The following is a 12737-nucleotide window of genomic DNA, read 5'->3' as shown; positions in this document are numbered from 1 at the left end:
CGGAGCAACTAAGCCCGCGAGCCACAACTACTGAGCCTGCACTCTAGAGCCCGCGAGCCACAACTACTGAAGCCCGCGTGCCTAGAGCCCGTGCTCCGCAACAGGAGAAACCACCGCACAACAACGAAGAGTAGCCCCAACTCACCACAACTAGAGAAAGCCCACGCGCAGCAACGAGGACCCAATGCAGCCAAAAATAAATAAATGAATAAATTTTTTTTTAAAAGGCAGGCACCCATCAACACAATCAAAGCAGCCTCTAGTGGGAGCTGGGGAAGGGCCTTGTGCTGCCAGCGGGGGGGTGGAGGGGTGCGTGCAGGGGGTCCATTTGTGGGGATGCAGTGCCGGTGAACGCCCGGTGCTGCTGGTAAAGCCACCGCTACCTCCCCCTCGTCGAACTGGCCTCAATTTCCACCTGTAAACTGACGGGCAGGCAGCTCCCATTTCGCCCAGGGCCCACGGCCTGCTTATGCTCCCCCGCCCCGCTTATGCTCCCCCGCCCCAGATTTATTTCTGCTGAAACACACAGGAGGGTGGGAACAGGAAAGAACAGAGGGTGGTCCGCTGAGAGTGCACGAGCAGGACTTAAACAGCACGGGCCACGCCGGGACATGGGGGCTAGCTGCAGGGAACTGGGGAGGGTGGCTGGGAGTCCAGGTCTGCCCTCGGGCTGAGAGAGCCAGGGCAGCTTCAATGCGGGGAGGCGCCAGGCCTATTAGATCACTTCCCGTGTCCTTGATGCTTTTGTGCTCATCAGCATGCACACCCACAGATGCACGAGGCCGCTGAACCTCGTGTGGACACACACCGACAGTGGAGGCCCCCGGCGATCGGGAGGACAGGCCCGGAACTCTCCCTGCCCCACCAGAGGGGGCCCTGGGTGACCGTGACTTGCCCCTTAGCTACGGGACTGGCTCTGGAGAGCATTCAGGTGACGGTATCTTTACAAGCAGGTCCTGTGACCAGCAGTTCCAGTCTCCACGTGTAAGACCATCAGGGTCTCAGCTGACTGCCAAGAAGGTGAAGGGCACAGGGCCCTCGGGGTCACTCTCGGGGTGGCTCTGGGCCCTGGTGCTTTGAGGAGGGTTAAGCTCACACATGGGTTAAGCAAGGAAGAGCAAACAGACCAAGCCGGAGGGGAGCTGCTGAAAGAGGGCCTTCAGCACGTCTCATCCTGGTGATGAGCCTGCTGGTCCCCACTCCCCAGCTCCCGCTGCTGCGCCCACGTGAGGGGAAAACACACCCTTAGCCAGATTTTGAAGCAAAGCTAACAAAAACTCCCTCAACTCACAGATTTGCAGGAATTTCCCTTCTGGGGAGCTGAAATCGGCCAACAGCAACCTCTCCAACACGGGAGAGATCTGCCATGAAAACCAGACCCTGCGCACAGAGCAGGAATCTACAGAACGGATGGGGAGGGTGAGTGACTCCAGGCCAGGACCGCATCGGCCACAGACCCCCGACACTTCAAGCAACCCCTCATCCAAACACAGCCAGTGGGAGGATCTCAAGATGGGAACAATGCCCGGCGAAGCCACTTCTCTCAGAAGAACTGACGGTTTCTTAGAGTGGTGGGATGGGGAAGGATTCTGGCGACTGGCCTGGTGCTCCAGACTGGAGCCAGGAACGCCGGGTGGGCTGGTTTGGCTCCTGCTGCCCTAAAGCAAAAGTCTTGCAGTCTCACAAGCGGCCTGAGCCAGCAGAGTGCTATATCGTTCCAACCCCAAAGCGCCCACTTTGAACAAAAGACTCCAAAATGAAGGGCCATCTGCTCCTGCCAGACCAAGCCAGCAGGCTATGTGACAGGCCAGCCACGCCTGCGGCCACGAGTAACACACACACAGGAGACGACGGCGCCCACAGAGGCAGGAGGGCTACCCCGACCTGCCTGCCCAGGGCTCCCACACCCATGCCCTGGACCTTCCCTCCCGCGGCTAACATCCCCCTGGAACGGTAGAGTAACATGCGTCTCCCTGCTCCTGGCCTGGCCACCTGCCCTCCAGCGGAGCCCCTCCACGGGCTGCCCTGCTGCCTCTCCTCCCACAGGTCTCAGCCCAGCGCCTTCCCTGCCTCCATCTCGGGGGTCCCGCTGCCGCGTGCCACCCACCTGGCCCTCCATGCCCACTCGGGGGGGGGGAGTGGGGGGGCACACCATAAGCCCCTGCCCTGACACACGGTGTCTGCCCTGGAGTGGTTCACGCTGGGTCCAGAGCGGGCACTTGGCCAGGGTTTGAGCTGACCCATCTCCTTCTACAACCTTGAAGCCACCTTCGTCCAGCACAACCACGGTAGCAAAGCTACGGCTCACCTGCCCCCTTCCAGCCCCCTACCCCCGTACACGCAGTCAGACTACGTTTCCCAGGCTCCCGTGCTGGAAGGTGTGGCCACGTGACCTGGCGCTGGCCAATGAGATGTGTGCAGAAGCCACGGGCCTGCCTCCCTGGCCCGCCCATCAAAGTTTCAGGAACACGGCCTCCCCCTGCCCCAACTAGACGCCTACGCCCAGGGTGACCTCGGAAGCCGTGCGCTGAAGGTGGCAGAGCCTCTGGTGGCCTGGGTCCCTGGGTTTCTGCAGCATCTCCTCCATCTCCCACAAGAACCTGCCGTCTTTGATTTCAGCTCGACAGGGCTTCGTTCAATGATGTTTTGGGGACTCTAAGAAAAGGGTCCACCCTCTCCCACACCTGCAAGCTCAGGCCACCTTTGCCAACTGGGACGCCCCCTGTCCCCACGGGGGAGCGCCTGCCCAGGCACGCACTCCCAGAACCCGCCGCCCCTTTTGATTTGCAGGAGGACACTCCGAGGGGCAGGGCGAAGCAGTGGTCAGGAATGCAGGCTCGCACCCGTAGCCTGGGCCCAGCCCTACCACTCCCCAGCTCTGCGGTCTCAAACCACGGTCTCGCCAGTCTGGTCCCACGTGTGAAGGAGGACGGCGTGGGGCAGTGGGCGAGACCAGGAGTCACTCCAAGCATAGCCTGGCACACAAGCAGCATCGGAACGTGGCCACTGCTACCACCATGTTTTCTCACACTGTCACACTGTCACGTACAGTGACAGATTCTTACACGAGCAGCAGGTAAAAGATGACACGACGTGTGCCCCAAAGTGGAAACGGCCCAAATGTCCACCAGCAGTGGAACACGTAAACAGGTGGAGGCGTAGTCACACAGCAGAAAACGCTGCAGCGTGAAAACGGATAAACTATCACCATGCACGGCAGGGACGAATCCTCCTCACAGACAGAGCAGAAACGCAAGAGACAAACCAGTCCGTGTGCGTGGGGTTCAAACCCAGCCAGCACTCAGCCGTGTCTCCCAGGGACACAGACACACAAAGACAACGGCCCAGAGAAGCAGTGACACGCGGGCCATCAGAAGCAGCTCTGTGGGGTGGGGGGAATGGGGCCACAAAGGAAGGGGGGCCGGGACAGAGAACGAGGGGGTTCATTTCCCAGCAGCGTTGACTGGGGAGTCATTCGATAAACTGTATGTATGTATCCATCTTTCAGCCAAGTACAATATTTCACGTATTTTTCTGTACCACGTAACGTCTTAGGATAAAAACATTTACCGAAAAGGGAACACACCATGACAGACATAGTCCTCAGGTGCCCCTGAGGCTCACATCCCTGCTCTCAGTCATTCCAACGTCCCTCTCGGTGCTGCTGGGAGGGGATCTGGCTGTTATAATTAAGGCCCCAAATCAGCAGATCCTATAATTGGGAGGTTACTCTGGGTGGGCCTGACCTAATCTGGTGGGCCCTGGAAAGGCATCGGACCCTAAGTCAGAGGGGCCAAGTGTGAGGGGACCCTCGGTACCAAATGGACCTTCCCCAGAGCTCCGGGTACGGGTCCGGCCCGCCGACACTCGACTCTGCCTCTGAGGCCCTAAACCGAGGCCCCGGCAGGCCCATGCCTGGGCGCTGAGAGCCGGTCACCTCAAGCCGTCTGTCTATGGGATCAGCTATGCAGCAGCAGAGAACTAAGACTGCCCAGCTGGAGGGAGGAGCAAAGAGATCAAAACTATCTGACAGAAGGACGCCAGATCGTCCACATCTGCCCAATTTGGGTACTGGGCACTGTTCTGTTAATTATTCTCTTTCCTTTTCCGAAATTTGAAGTATTAAAAAAAAAAAAAAAGAAAGAGTACACTCCAAAGAGGACAGTACAGAAAGGGGGGAGGTGTGACTTTCCAGTAGAGACACCTGAGCAGCACGACCTCAGCCAGGGGACCGAGGTCGACACCAGCAGTGATGAGTCATGTTGACGGCAGGCACCCCGAGACAATGGACGAGATGGCCCCTCATGCGTGGTCCTCCTCCCAGCACCCAGAGCCCCAGCTGTGGGAGAAAAACACCAGACAAGTTCCCACTGAGGAAGATTCTACAAAATCTCTGACCACAGTCCTCCTCAAACCCATCAAGGGCATCGAGAACAAGGAAAGTCTGGGAACCCTCCTACACAGCTGGTGGGAATATAAACTGGTGTAGTCACTATGGAAAACAGTATGGAGGTTCCTCAAAAAACTAAAAGTAGAGCTACCATATGATCCTGCAATCCCACTCCTGGGCATATATCCAGAGAAAACTCTAATTCAAAAAGATACATGCACCCCTATGTTCATAACAGCACTATTCACAATAGCCAGGACATGGAAACAATCTGAATACCCATCAACAGATGAATGGATAAAGAAGATGTGGTACATATACACACTGGAATATTACTCAGCCATACAAAAGAATGAAATAAGGTCATTTTCAGCAACATAGACGCAACTAGACATTATCATACCAAGTTAAGTAAGTCAGAAAGAGAAAGACATACCATACGCTATCACTTGTATGTGGAATCTAAAATACGACACAAATGAACTTATCTGTGAAACAAAAACAGACTCACAGACATAGAGAACAGACTGGTGGCTGCCGGGGGTGGGGGGGGGCGGGGAGGGAAAGATTGGGAGTTTGGGGTTAGCAGATGCAAACTATTACATATAGAATGGATAAACAACAAGGTCTTACTGTTTAGCACAGGGAACTATATTCAATACCCTGTGATGCACCATAATGGAAAAGAATATGAAAAAGAAACTATATATGTATAACTGAATCACTTTGCTGTACAGCAGAAATTAACACAACATTGTACATCAACCATACTTCAATAAAATAAATTTTAAAAAATTAAAAAGAACAAGGAAAGTCTGAGGAACCATCACAGCCCAGAGGAGCCTGAGGAGATGGGATACCTGAATGTCACAGGGAACCTGGATGGGGTCCTGGGACAGAAGGCGACACCAGGGACAAACAAGGCAAACTGAATGAAGCAGGACCCTAGTCAACAAGAATGTACCCATAAGGTTCATTAATTGCAACAAATGTCCCAGCCTCATGTAAACTAATAAGGAGGCTGGGTGTGGGGTGCATGGGAACTCTCTGTACTGTCTTCTCAGTTTTGCTGTAAAATCTAAAACAGTTCTGAAAAATAAACTCTTTCAAAAGGAGAGAGAGGGAGTACACCACCAAAACAGTGGATAAACAGACCAGCCTGTGACAAACACAGAAGGAACAAGGAAACAGTGGACCGTTCGCACCGGGCACCCTCCGTCATGAACCCTCCCACCCCTGCTCACCAAGAAGCCAATTTCCAAATCCATCAGCTGCACTGCTGCCCGGCTGCCCAGGCTCACGGCAAGGCATCAGAGCATCGGGAATATCAGCAGATCCCCCCACTCAGCCTCATCGGCTCTGGAGGAGAGCATATGGTGAGATTTTCTGTCGCAGAAGGCTGACCTTCCTCTGCCGAGCGGGATGTTAAAATCACTTTGCGTTCCCTGAACAAACACCAACTGTGCCTGTCCCCACGAGCACTGCGAGATTCAAGGAGGCAGCCTGCGGGAACGGACCCTGCTGCCTGGTGAGCGGAGCCCTTGGGGGAGCACTGGGATCCCCAGGTCCACGATCTGCCCCGAGCTGCATGCAGCACAGGTTGTCACCTGACACAACTGTCTGGCTTTGCTGGGGCAGCACCAGGCTACTGAGTTTAGTGTGGGCGAGGCTGGCAAGAAGCAGTCAGATGTTTGGGCTGATCTGTGATTCAAGCCATGCTGTGTCACGCTGCACAAAAATCCTCTGAAGTTGCCTGTTGTCGCACCCGCCAGGTTAATTAATGATGCAATCCTATCCTCATAGCCTGATGACACAATGCCCCAATTTGAGACTCCAGCATCAGGAGTTAATTTTCAAATGCCACAGCCAGCTTCCAGTTTCAGATTTCTGGCACAATCCTGACAAGCAGAAAGGCTGGGCTGTTGGCATCGGGGACGACAGTGTGGTCCCGACAAGAGCGGACCGAGGGCTCTATGAGGAGGGCGGGGAGGGGTCCCGGGGTTGGGGGGTAGTAACACGGCTGTGCTTCCCATAAGCCCCCGGGTGCTCAGGGCCTCCTGGGCACGTGCTAAACCACTTCTCCCAACGCTGCGCCAGCGTCCCCGTGCTGCTGAGCTCCAGGGTGTGTGCGAGGCTGCAAAGCCCAGCTGGAAGTGACAGCTCCCAGCAGGGGCTCTCGGTCACCTCGCAGAACGCCAGGTCTCCAGTCTTCTGGGCATGGTCCCCGGGGGTGGCGGACGGGACCCTGGAGGCCAGACTCACGAACTGCCTGAGTGAGGAGACACACTGTCCTTTCCTGACTAGATGCATGCATGTGTGCTGCCACACACACACGTGCACACTCCAGGGTGACCAAGCACCGAGGGCCCCCCGGGTCTGAGAGGGTTTCTAGGACGCTAGACTTCCGGCTCTGAAGCTAGGAAAGTTGCGCTGGTCACCCTAACGCCAAGGTCACCGCGCACCCTGGAAGGAGGCAGTGGGCACACGGGTCAGGCACACAGGGAATAAACGACAAGCAGGCCTGCTGCTGTGGCCAGAGCCACCGTCAAAAGAGGTGACAGAGAAGGTGCCCCTTGCTGCCCACAGCCCTTTGCATCAAACAGTGAGTGCACAGCAAGCTCCGGACCAAGGACCCATGAGCCGGGAAGACGGGCCTCGGCTGGTTGTGCTGTTTAGGACAACAGCCATCTTCTCTCAGAAGGAGGATCCTTCTGCAGAGACGCGACCACCCCCATCATAAAACCTCCGACGAGCAGCTTCAGGCAAGGCTGCGTGGATGGAGGACAGACTCCGCCAGGGACGCTGGGTCTGGTGTCTCCGCAAACAGATTCAAGAAAGCGCGGGGCCTTGGACAGCACGACCCTGCCACCTTATCTGTTGTCTTTTAATAAACAGGGGTCCTGACACCTCTCTACTCTCCGGCAGTCTGCTCTCAGGAAGAGCTCTCTGCTCAAAAACATTCTTTTTGTTGCTGGATTTCTGGTCACCATGGCCCAGGAGGCAGGGCAGAGGAAGGAGGAGTCTGCTGGTCTCCCCAGTGTGTTCACGAGGTACACCCCGAGCCTCCCTGCACCATCCCGACGGTCTCTTCCCCCGGCCCCCAGGTGCTGCGGCCACGTGGAGCTGCTGAGCGAAGCCGCTTGGCTCAGCTGCGGCGCCTCTCCCCGCAGAGACCGAGGAGGAAAGGAGGCAGCGCCTCTATCTCACGCTGGCATCCTGTATGGGGACGGGGCGCAGTGCTGGGAAGCTAAGTACCAAAGCCAATCTGTGCAGCCGTCACACTCCCACCAATCTCCACTCCAGACGGTGCCCAGCCAGCCCTCCCGCCGCCGTGGGGCAAGGCGGGGCCGCGCCTGAGTCAGGGAATGGCCCTGCTCCCCGCTGTGCCAGGCTCTCAGAAGCCACGAGGTCACTCAGGGACCTCCTCTGGGAGTCACCAGCGCTCTCCACCACGGGCCTCCGGAGCTGCTGCCTGCGGTCGCTTTGCTCGGCTCCATCAATCACCAGAATTCCCAATTCTGCCACCGGGGACACAGCAGAGGCCCTGGTGGCCGCCCGGCATTGTGGTCCAGCAGTGCCACCTGTAGCCAGAGCCAGGGAGTCTACGGCCGGGAGGAGGGCGGGAGGCGCCTGTCCCCCGGGGCTCACTGGGGTGATTAATCAACGCCCGCAGGGAGCATGTCTGGGCAGTGGGCTGAAGCCGCCTGGGGTGGGCCTGCAGGGAGGTCCCAAGGGGCCGGGAGGGCACCCATCAAGGGGGAAGGGAGCAGCCCAGCAGTCCCACCCCGCCCCCAAAGGAGCAATAGACCCCTGAATCCTGAGCCCAGCACATCCAGCCTCTCTCCCAAGCTGCAGCCAGAGGCTGCAGGGGCTGGACCACATCTGCACAACAGCTCACGCCCCTCCTGTGCCCCACGGCAGGGAGCACATGCCCTCAAACGTGCACGTGCGCACACACACACACATACCCATGCCCACGCACGCACACACACTCACACACGCGCAGGCACACCTCCGGAGTACCAAGTGCAGGCTGAGATGACTGCCTGCTGGGTGTCAAGTTTCCTGGCAGCAAAAGAAAGGCTGCCCGTTCCCTCTCCTGTGAAAACCCCTGAGTGAAAATGCCGAAGAAAAACTGTAGGTGCAATGGAATCAAAAGGAGAAATTCTCAACGCACCCTGGTGCAGCGCTCAGGCTTCTTAAAGGTCAGGGAGGGAGCGAAGCTCTGGGAAAGGCTCCGCGGCCCCCTCACCAGCAGCCCCTCCACCGACTGCCCTCAGGGATCCGCCCATCACACCCCAGGACCATCCACGTGCCCTTTGTGGGAGCACAATCCGAGAGACCCTCTCCCCTGCCCCCGCCTCAGGGCACCTGACACCCAGGCCAACAGAAGCCAGAGGGCGGGAGGGGCTGGGGAAGCAGAGAGAAAACCAACTGCAGGACCTGCCTGACAGCCAAGGTCACGGCCCAGACAATCCCCGCGGGGAACACTGTCTGTCCCGTCCTGGGGCCCTCTGGTGGCACGTCCTCCACCCACCCACACGTGGGCACATGGCAGCTGCTGTGTGTGGATACGGAGCCCTGCGTCTGGGCAACAGCATGAAACGACCCCAGGTGGGTGTGTCACGCGCTCATCTATGCATACAGTTCCTGGTGACATGCTACCCACAGGGACCCGAAGGGGCCGTACCAGGGGTGGGTATCGAGGGAGGCCCGGCAGACGGAGCAGCCCCAGGACGGCTGACCCAGCGCCACCCACGGGCTCCAGGGGGTCCTCGGCCCTGCGGGAGGAGGCACTCTGAACCAGGCGGAGCTGCTCTGCCTGCCTCCCCAGGCCCACGACCTCCTGGCCCCGATGACCAACCGTCCGGGCCGCTGCAAGGCTGGGTCTATCTTAAATCCCCGTCTCCAAAGCGATCTGAAGCTCCCACGTGCTGCGGGTATTCTTAGCCTGGCTGCCAGAGAGCGCCGCACAATGCCGGCCTTTCGGAGCAAATGCCATGCTGTTATCGACACCGGGCTGTGCGCGTCACTCTGACACACAAATCACACCACCAAAGTAGCAACAGACCCAGAAAGGCTCCAGAAGACGCCGTAAACCTGAGTAAGTCGACACTTTCAAAAAAAAGTGCTACTGAAATACCCCGAAACGGTTGCGATCAAGCTACTGCAGACGCAAGAGCACGGTGTGATTCGGGAGACAGACGTGGGAACGGATCTGCCGGAGAACCCCGCCCCACAGGGTCCAGGGGAAGGCAGGGAGCAGGGGCACCACCTTCCTGGGTATCCTGAGTGGCTCCCTGCACCCCCAGCCCAGGGACAAGAGGACACCTCACCAGCCCCCGTACCCCACCCCTGCAGAGGTCCACGTTGACCCAAGAGGGAGTGCGGCCTCCACACGACGTAAACCTCTGTGCACGGGGGCTCCCAGGGGCTACGGGGTCGCTGTGCTCCCAGAACCCCAGTCTCCTAACAGCAGGGGCCACCCGAGCAAACCAGGGGTGCAGCTCAGGGGGCAGGGGTGCTGCGGGCTGTCCTGGGGGACAGGCAAGCAAGGGGAGCAAGGTGCCGGCCCTGTCACCCAGGGGCCGCTGGCCCTCATGTTCCCAGCACCCTCTCTCTGGGGGACATTCCTCAAACCCAGTCCCACTGTCTTCCATCCGCCCTCGGTCCCAGCCGCTTCTCAGAGGCCCCCAGCCGCTCACTCCTCCCTGCCCCCCCAGAGAACACACGAGGGCCGCAGTCTCCCGAGGCCTCCCCACCCCCGGGCAGGCCTGCATCTGAAAGCCCAACCTTCCTCGCCCAGCAAGTGCGGGGACCCAGCAGCGCCTGCTTGCTTACTTGTTCTTTCTTTCTTTTTTTTTTAAGGAAAAGGTGGGTTTTCTCCCCTTTGTACCCCTCTGGCTGGGAGGCCCTGACCAAACCCAGGGCTAAGAGCCCCCACCGCCCAAGGGCAGCGGCTCCGTCTCCCCCTGCTGCTGCTTCCAGGGGGCCTTCAGAATATCACTGCCACTGCCGCTCAGAGGAATCTACCAAAGGATGAAAGAACCTGGGAAATTTCCAGCAGCGCACAGAGCCAAGCCAGAGGGAAGGGCGGGAGCGCCATCTAGCGGCCCTCGGGGGAGCCGCGCTGGGGCAGGACTGGGACAAGGCCACTCAGAGACCCGGGCAGACGTCCCTCCCGCCACCACCCCACCCCATGAGACACGGCCCAGGCCAGTGTGCGCGCGCGCGCGCACACACACACACATACACAGGTACCCCACACAGATATCTGACACTCGTCGCACACTGGTACCTGATCCACACATATACACATTTATATACACAATACAAACATATAGATACCTGACAAACACACACACAGATACATCACACACACAACACACACACAGATACCTAACAAACACACACTCACATACACACACATAGGTACCTGAGACATATATACACACTTATACAACACACACATACATACGCTCATATGCATACTCAGACACACACACCCATGTATATACACACACACACTCATACACACTGACACACTCATTTGTATACACACACAAACACAAATATACACACATACATATACGCAGAAACATACACTCACATACCCCCTCGGACACTCACACACACACACCCTCACATGCACTCATGCAGCCCCAGCCTGCAGGTCTATCTGCACGGGGAGCCCGAAGGCCACTCACCGGCACTCAGCCCGCCAGGCCCACGGGGAGGACGCTGCTGTGCGAAGCGGCGGGCAGAGCCCCCAGGGAAGCACCCCACAGGTGTGGGCCTGGCGCAGAGCAAGGGCCCCTCCCGCCAGGCCCGGACTGGGGCCTCCATGCTGTCCCGGCCCAGCCTTGCCATGGGGAGTCAGGGGGGCGGGGCGGCCACGCAGTCACTGGGGCCTCCTGGGCAGCTCGGGGACGGCACCCTGACCAGGAAACCCCTCCACTCGGTGCGCAGGACCACACTGCAGGCATGAGGCTCAGGCCTTTGTTCAACCACCATCACCAAATATACCAATCTCTCTCCAAATCTTTCCCCAAAAGCAAATACTTCCCCACCCAGAGGTTCCAATGATCAAGGGCTCACGTAAAGCCACAGAAGGCCACAAAAGGGGAGGAGCGGATTGAAAACAGGAAGCCCGTGGAATTGTAACAGGATCCCAGCAAACGCACAAAGTAGCACCACGCGAAGGCCAGGGGGTCTGCGGCCAGCAGAATAACGGCCCCAAAGATGGCCGCAGCCTAATCCCAAGACCTGTGGACATATCACCTCACGTGGCAAAGGGGACTTTGCAGGAGGGATTAAGTTAAGGTCCCTGAGACAGGGATGACCCTGGATTACCCGGGGAGCCCGGTGTCATCACAGGGTCCCTCATAAGAGGAGGCAGGAGGGTCAGAGGCAGAGAGAGACGGGAGATGCTGCGCTGCTGGCCGTGAGGATGGAGGAGGGGCCGCGAGCCAGGGATGCGGCGCCTCTAGAAGCTGGAAAAGGCGGGCACCGATGCTCCCCTGGAGCCTCCGGAAGGACCAGCCCTGCCCACGCCCGGATTTAGCCCCGTGAGGCAGTCAGCCTCCTGGCTCCAGGACTGTCAGAGAACCAATGTGAGCTGAGTTAAAGCCGCCAGATCTGCAGTCCTTTATTACAGCAGCCCTGGGAAACTCACACGTGTCCCCAGCCTTCCCTGCCCATCTGAGTGGGAACCGCTGCCAGACAGCGGGGCAGGGGCTTCACTCGGTCCACGGCAGAGGCGAGGAGAGGGTGGTCACACAGCCGACGGCCGACAGGGAGACCTGGCTTCCCACCCGGGTCCGCTGCTCAGAGGGCCTGCTCCCACCCCTCAGCAAAGGGCCCCAGAACGTCCCTGTTGACTCAAGGGGGTAGGGGCCCCTCCCCCAGGCCGGCAGGCACAGGCTCAGCCACGTGGGGCTCAGCTCTCTGTTGGGACAAGACAGGGGCGCCTTGGCCAGGGTCCGCCTGGGTCCCTGCTGGGTGGCCCCCCCAATACAAAGGTGAGGGTTCACTGGCTGAGCTCCTGAGCGCCTCTCTGCTCCCCTGAGCCGCAATGATTATTGTGACAACAGAACCTTCTAACAGCTGGGGAGAGGCAGGGCGATGCGAAGCCCCCAGCTCAGAAGTCTCTGCTAGAAACACAGCGAACAAAGACAGCCTCCTGCCGGCCCCCTGGCAGAAGCTGCGTGTCAGGGGAGTGCTCAGCTGGGAGATTCCAGAACACGACCGCCTTGGCAATCTGCCCCAGCCTGGGGGGCCCATTGCTCACAGAGTGCCCTGCAGGGCCCAGCATGCCCGCCCACACCCTGCAAACGGCTAACACCAC

The 12737-nt window shown here is 58.7% G+C and overlaps 1 protein-coding gene across 10 annotated transcripts in view; it reads right to left on the bottom strand.

The window, feature by feature from the left end:
* Nucleotides 1-12737, bottom strand: part of KDM4B (lysine demethylase 4B) — a 131184-nt gene that overhangs the window by 67331 nt on the left and 51116 nt on the right. The window lies entirely within an intron of this gene.

The sequence above is a fragment of the Orcinus orca genome, chromosome 3, assembly GCF_937001465.1.
Source record: "Orcinus orca chromosome 3, mOrcOrc1.1, whole genome shotgun sequence".
NCBI lineage: Eukaryota > Metazoa > Chordata > Mammalia > Artiodactyla > Delphinidae > Orcinus > Orcinus orca.
This window is presented reverse-complemented; position numbering and strand designations above follow the sequence as displayed.